Source organism: Mesoplodon densirostris, chromosome 2 (assembly GCF_025265405.1).
Source record: "Mesoplodon densirostris isolate mMesDen1 chromosome 2, mMesDen1 primary haplotype, whole genome shotgun sequence".
Classification (NCBI taxonomy): Eukaryota; Metazoa; Chordata; class Mammalia; order Artiodactyla; family Ziphiidae; genus Mesoplodon; species Mesoplodon densirostris.
In genome coordinates, this window is record NC_082662.1 from 151048279 (window position 1) to 151056256 (window position 7978).

Here is a 7978-nt window from a genome sequence, read left to right on the forward strand (position 1 = left end):
CTTCTCACCCCTCCTTCCACCCCCATTTCAGTTTCTGCTCACCTTTTGCTCAGCCACTACCTTCCCACCTGACCACTTTCTCCCCACCTGGGATTGAAGTTTAGAAATGTTAGCATCCATTCTCAGGTTCTCTGGGCATTAATTCCAGTCTCAGCGTGCCTCCATTCCTCTAGGACAAAGCACCACTATTTCAGGAAGAGTTAAAGGATCCAGGAGTATCTCTTGGAAGATTTCAAAGGGGAGGTTGCTTCTCTTTTCTGGGTAAAGCAAGCTTTAAGAGGTCTATCTACTAAAAGAAGCTAAGTAATTTAATGGTTGAAACGAGTAAATGTCAGCATCTACCTGCTAGGAAGGCTTATCCTTCTCAAAGCCTTGCTCTTAACTTACCCTAATAAGCCTGGAGGTCTATAATTTCCATCCATCCTTTACAGTGAAGTAGTCAATGGGAGGCCACTGATTGATAGAACCCTGGTGATTCTCTTAATCCATAAAAGAATGCACTCATCATCCCAGATGATAGTGGGAGAAATAACTTTAGAAGTCCTATGGTGTTAGAGCACATTTCTATTCTTGTTTTAGTCTCAGCTGTGTAAGAAGTGGTACTGTCTTAAGAAATAGCAGCAGCAAGTAATAATGAAAAAATACTTTGGATGTAATAGTAGGATGGGGTTTCTTAAAATGAAAAGATTGAAAACCTTCCTCACAGGTTAAGGGAGAGAACCAAAGTCATTAAATAGAGGAAGAAGAACTTAACACCAAGGGACTGGCTGCTATCCTCCCACCACCACCACGCTGGTGTTGGGGTTGTGCAGTAACTGGAGGCACATCCTACACAGGAACCCCCTACTTTACCGTTTCCCAATTTCTGGGAAAAGCCATTGACCTTGGGTCAAGAGGCAATCTGACAAACACTGCCAGCTAGCTTGTCTTAAACTCCCTTTCCCCACTCTCCCATCCAGCTTCCTCCATCTGTAGAGTAGATGAAGTTCTCAAGGCAGTCCCAGACAGCTGCTACCTTTAGAAGGACTAATCCATTCATTAGTCCTTTCTTACCTGAGGTCTTAAGCTAAGAGAATTCCAACCCCAATTGTCTTATTACATTAATATTAATATTTAATAAAATATGTAAATATTTTTAAGCCCTGTGATCTCAGTCTCTAATCATTACTTTCAACTCAGTCTTGTCCACTCACTTGGATAGTTCTTCAGGACCTCCAATCCACCGATTCTTCCAGTTTCTCAGAATCCATCACCCCTCCCCATGACCTCACTTCCCAATGTCTCTTCTTCTTTTGAACAAACTTGGCAAAACTTTAAATCTTATTAAACTCAACTACTCACTGATTTTCACCTAAACTTAAGTAGCTGTTGGAACTGGATGAAATCACACCACCAGTGCTGACTGGCCTGACTTTAAATCATGAACACAAATCTCAAATGAGATCCAATACTTCCCACAATTCCAACCACATTTCTCTAGCTAATTTATTTTCCCACTCTGAGACTACAGTTTCACACCACCTTTCTTTTCAAATATCCTATGCTCCTCCCATCACTCATGTGATGACCTCACCACATATATTTCATTGAGAAAATAGATGCAGATGAGAATGACCTCAACTTCCACCAACTTCTCTACCTACTGAATCCACATGACTTTATTTGCATTTATTTTGATGGAAATTTCCCTACACATATTCTAGGACAATCATCCACATTTTCTACTTTGATAATTGGAGAGTGGGAACCCCCAGACTCGAACTAGAGGTACTGAAAAATAGAAGAATCAGGCTGCTAGACTTGAACACAAAGGTGAAGGAATTCCCACCCACCCCCGCCTTACTATTCCCTCCCATATGTGTATTCTAACCCTGAAGGGAGCATTAAATTATCTCCATCACTGGGAGTTGTGAAAATAAATATCGAACACCATACATACACAGGGATGCCTCATTCAAGATCCAGAAATCTAATTCTCCCCCAAACCTACAAAACACAGATTTACATTCCTTTCTGAGAAACTGGGCAATAAAATATTCACCAAAATTTTATATAACAAGCTCTTTTCCATATACTTTTCATAAGTTTGTGCTTATTTTTGTTTTATTTTTACTGCTAACAGAAGTATTAAGTTCGTTCAATCTTTTTAGAAATCAACTCAGCAGTATACCCTAAAGCCTTAAAATGGTTTATTTCCTTTTAACTCAGTTTATCTATTACTAGGAATCTAAGGAAATAGAGGGACAGATACAAACTTCCATCCTAATATTGTGAATAAGAGAAAAAATTTGGATATAATGTAGATGTCTATGGGGTAAATATTAAGAACAGTAGGACCCATCAATAAAAATAATGTGCATTCATTAAAACAATGTTTATAAAAAGTTTTTAATATCTAAGAGCATGCTCTTCAGTTTGGATTAATTGAGCAAAGATTTATTGCCCTTCCTATTCACCATGCACTGAACTAAGCTCTGGGAAGAAGGTGATGTTCAACACAGTTCCAAGTCTTGTTCTCATGTATTTTACAGTCGAATCCAAAAGACAGACATGGAACAAGAAATTGCAAATGTGATGAGAGTTTTAAAAGGGGATGACACTGATACTATGGGAGCATATAAAGTGCTGACCTAGCCTGGTCACTGTCATGGAAAAGTTGTCTGAAAAGTGAAATTTAAGCTGAGATCTCAAATAGAGAAGGAACAACTAGCTCAAAGCCTTGTGTTATGGGTTGAATCGTGTACCCCAAAATCTTATGTTGAAGTTGTAATCCCAAATACGTCAGTCTGTGACTGTATTTGGACACAGGATCTTTAAGAAGGTAATTAAGGTTAAATGAGGTAATTAGAGTGTCTGGTGTCCTCATAAGATGGGGAGTTTGGGACAGATACGCACGAGGAAAGACCATGTGAAGACATGAAGAAAACAGCAATCTATCAGCCAAGAAGAAAGGCCTTGGAAGAAATGAACCCTACCAACACCTTGGTCCCGGACTTCTAGCCTCCAGAATTGTGAGAAAATAATGTCTGTTGTTAAGCCACCCAGTGTAATTTTGTTACAGCAGCACTAGAAAACGAATATGCCCCAAGACAAGAGAGGGTATGCTGTGTTGGTGGAGATTATAAGGAGCCCAGCATGGCTGGAAGGGAGAAAATGGGGAGGAAAGCCTGGAGCTGGGCTATGTGGATTCTGAGGATTTGAGATGCTGCAGCTCCAAAGATAAGGATTGTGTGTCTTTCCAAATACCAACATCTTGCAGAATATAGTAAGGATTTTAGGTTTTGTTCTAAGGGTAATGAGAAACGGTTTTAAACCCTTCACTGAAGGGTTTTAAACTAGTCAGTGGCATGGTGAAATATAATGCTAAATGAATAAAAATTTAGAACTGTATGTAAAGTATGACCTCAGCTCTGTTCTATATATAAAAAGAGACTCATTTATTCAACAGAAACTTACTGAGTGCCTCCCATGTGCCAGTCATTATTATAGGGCCTGGGGTTTGCAGCAGTGGGCTAAACATAGTAAAGAAGATAGAAAATAAAGTAGTAAATAAATATGATAATGAGGTCATGAAGAAAAATAACTTACGGTGAGAGGATAGTGATGGATATCAGCATAGCAAAGAATTCTACTTTAAATAACCAAAATATTAATAATGGTTATCTCTGGATTATAGGCAATTTCTGTTTCTTTATTTATAAACTATCTGTGCTTGGATAAATTTCCAAAATGAACATTATGATCTTAAAAATAAAAGCAGTCTAGGTCAAAGGAGATGAAAGACTTATATGCTGAGAACTATAGAATATTAATAAAGGAAACTGAATATGATTCAAAGATATGGAAAGATATCTCATGCTCTTGGATTGGAAGTGTTAATATTGTTAAAATGGCTATACTACCCAAAGCAATCTACACATTTAATGCAATTCCTATCAAATTACCCATGACATTTTTCACAGAACCAGAACAAATAGTCCTAAAAATTATATGAAATCATAAAAGACCCAGAATTGGCAAAGAAATCCTGAGGAAAAAGAACAAAGCTGGAGGCATAACCTTCCCAAACTTCAGACAATACTACAAAGCTACAGTAATTGAAACAGCATGGTATTGGCACAAAAACAGACAAGGATCAATGGAATAGAATAGAGAGCCCAGAAATAAACCACTCACCTATGGTCAATTAATATTCAACAAAGAAGGCAAGAGTATACAGAGGAGAAAAGACAGTCCATCACTAGCAAGTAGTGTTAGGAAAGTTGGACAGCTGTATGTAAATCAATGAAGTTAGAATACACCCTCACACCATACACAAAATAAACTCAAAATGGCTTAAAAACATGACACCATAAAACTAGAAGAGAACACAGGCAAAACATAAACTGACATAAATTGTACCAATTAATTCTTAAGTCAGTCTCCCAAGGCAATAAAAGCAAAAGTAAACAAATGGGATCTAATCAAACTTACAAGCTTTTGTACAGTAAAGGAAACCACAAGCAAAATGAAAAGACAACCTACAGAATGGGAAAATTTTTTCAAATGACGCAACCAAAGAGGGATTAATTTCCAAAATGTACAAACAGCTCATACAGCTCAATAACAAAAACAACAAGAGGTGGAGGAGAAGATGGCGGAAGAGTAAGACGCGGAGATCACCTTCCTCCCCACAGATACATCAGAAATACATCTACACGTGGAACTGCTCCTATAGAACACCTACTGAACACTGGCAGAAGATCTCAGACCTCCCAAAAGGCAAGAAACTCCCCACATACCTGGGTAGGACAAAAGAAAAAAGAATAAACAGAGACAAAAGGATAGGGACGGGACCTGCACCAGTGGGAGGGAGCTGTGAAGGAGGAAAGGTTTCCACACACTAGGAAGGCCCTTCGCAGGCGGAGACTGTGGGTGGCGGAGGGGGGAAGCTTCGGAGCCACGGAGGAAAGCGCAGCAACAGGGGTGCGGAGAGCAAAGTGGAGAGATTCCCGCACAGAGGATCGGTGCCGACCAGCACTGACCAGCCCGAGAGGTTTGTCTGCTCACCCGCTGGGGCGGGCGGGGGGGCTGGGAGCTGAGGCACCGGCTTTGCTGGGATCAAAGGGAGAGGGCTGGGGTTGGCGGCGTGAACACAGCCTGAAGGGGTTAGTGCGCCACAGCTAGCCGGGAGGGAGTCCGGGAAAAAGTCTGGACCTGCCAAAGAGGCAAGAAACTTTTTCTTCCCTCTTTGTTTCCTGGTGCGCGAGGAGAGGGGATTAAGAGCGCTGCTTAAAGGAGCTCCAGAAACAGGCACGAGCCGCGGCTATCAGTGCAGACCTCAGAGACGGGCGTGGGACGCTGGGGCTGCTGCTGCCGCCACCAAGAAGCGGGTGAGCAAACACAGGTCATTATCCACACCACCCCTCCCGGAAGCCTGTGCAGCCTGCCACTGCCAGGGTCCCATGATCCAGGGACAACATCCCTGGGAGAACACATGGCGCGCATCAGGCTGGTGCAACGTCATGCTGGCTTCTGCTGCCGCAGGCTTGCCCCGCATCCGTGCCCCTCCCTCCCCCGGCCTAAGTGAGCCAGAGCCCCTGAATCAGCTGCTCCTTTAACCCCGTCCTGTCTGAGCGAAGAACACACTCCCTCAGGCAACCTACACGCAGAGGTGGGGCCAAATCCAAAGCTGAACCCCGGGAGCTGTGCAAACAAAGAAGAGAAAGGGAAGTCTCTCCCAGCAGCCTCAGAAGCAGTGGATTAAAGCTCCACAATCAACTTGATGTACCCTGCATCTGTGGAATACCTGAATAGACAAAGAATCATCCCAAATTGAGGAGGTGGACTTTGGGAGCGAGATATATAATTTTTTCCCCTTTTTCTCTTTTTGTGAGTGTGTATGTGTATGCTTCTGTGTGAGATTTTTGTCTGTATAGCTTTGCTTTCACTATTTGTCCTAGGATTCTGTCTGTCCCTACTTTTTTTTTTACATTAAAATTTTTTTCATAATAATTATTTTTCATTTTTAATTTTAATAACCATTTTATTTTATCCTACTTTATTTGATTTTATTTCATTTTATCCTCTTTCTTTCTTTCTATTTTTCCTCCCTTTTATTCTGAGCCATGTGGATGAAAGGCTCTTGGTGCTCCAGCCAGGAGTCAGTGCTGTGCCTCTGAGGTGGGAGAGCCAACTTCAGGACACTGGTCCACAAGAGACCTCCGAGCTCCACGTAATTTCAAATGGCGAAAATCTCCCAGAGATCTCCATCTCAACACCAACACCCAGCTTCACTCAACGACGGGCAAGCTACAGTGCTGGACACCCTATGCCAAACAACTAGCAAGACAGGAACACAACCCCATCCATTAGCAGAGAGGCTGCCTAAAATCATAGTAAGGCCACAGACACCCCCAAAACACACCACCAGACGTGGACCTGCCCACCAGAAAGACAAGATCCAGGCTCATCCACCAGAACACAGGCACTAGTCCCCTCCACCAGGAAGCCTACACAACACACTGAACCAACCTTAGCCACTGAGGAAAGACACCAAAAACAATGGGAACTACGAACCTGCAGCCTGCAAAAAGGAGACCCCAAACACAGTAAGATAAGCAAAATGATAAGACAGAAAAACACACAGCAGATGAAGGAGCAAGGTAAAAACCCACCAGACCTAACAAATGAAGAGGAAATAGGCAGTCTACCTGAAAAAGAATTCAGAGTAATGATAGTAAAGATGATCCAAAGTCTTGGAAATAGAATAGAGAAAATGCAAGAAACATTTAACAAGGACGTAGAAGAACTAAAGAGGAAACAAGCAATGATGAACAACACAATAAATGAAATTAAAAATACTCTAGAAGGGATCAATAGCAGAATAACTGAGGCAGAAGAATGGATAAGTGACCTGGAAGATAAAATAGTGGAAATAACTACAGCAGAGCAGAATAAAGAAAAAAGAATGAAAAGAACTGAGGACAGTTGCAGAGACCTATGGGACAACATTAAATGCACCAACATTCGAATTATAGGGGTCTCAGAAGAAGAAGAGAAAAGGAAAGGGTCTGAGAAAATATTTGAAGAGATTATAGTTGAAAACTTCCCTAATATGGGAAAGGAAATAGTTAATCAAGTCCAGGAAGCCCAGAGAGTCCCATACAGTATAAATCCAAGGAGAAACACGCCAAGACACATATTAATCAAACTATCAAAAATGAAATACAAAGAAAACATATTAAAAGCAGCAAGGGAAAAGCAACAAATAACACACAAGGGAATCCCCAAAACGTTAACAGCTGATCTTTCAGCAGAAACTCTGCAAACCACAAGGGACTGGCAGGACATATTTAAAGTGATGAAGAAGAAAAACCTACAACCAAGATTACTCTATCCAGCAAGGATCTCATTCAGATTTGATGGAGAAATTAAAACCTTTACAGACTAGCAAAAGCTGAGAGAGTTCAGCAACACCAAACCAGCTTTACAACAAATGCTAAAGGAACTTCTCTAGGCAAGAAACACAAGAGAAGGAAAAGACCTACAATAAGAAACCCAAAACAATTAAGAAAATGGTAGTAAAACAAACATATCGATAATACCTAAGATGTAAATGGATTAAATGCTCCCACCAAAAGACACAGACTGGCTGAATGGATACAAAAACAAGACCCGTATACATGTTGTCTACAAGAGACCCACTTCAGACCTAGGGACACATACACACTGAAAGTGAGGGGATGGAAAAATATATTCCATGCAAATGGATATCAAAGAAAGCTGGAGTAGCAATTCTCATATCAGACAAAATAGGCTTTAAAATAAAGACTATTACAAGAGACAAAGAAGGACACTATATAATGGTCAAGGGTTCAATCCAAGAAGAAGATATAACAATTGTAAATATTTATGCACCCAACATAGGAGCACCTCAATACATAAGGCAAATACTAACAGCCATAAAAGGGGAAATTGACAGTAACACAATCATAGT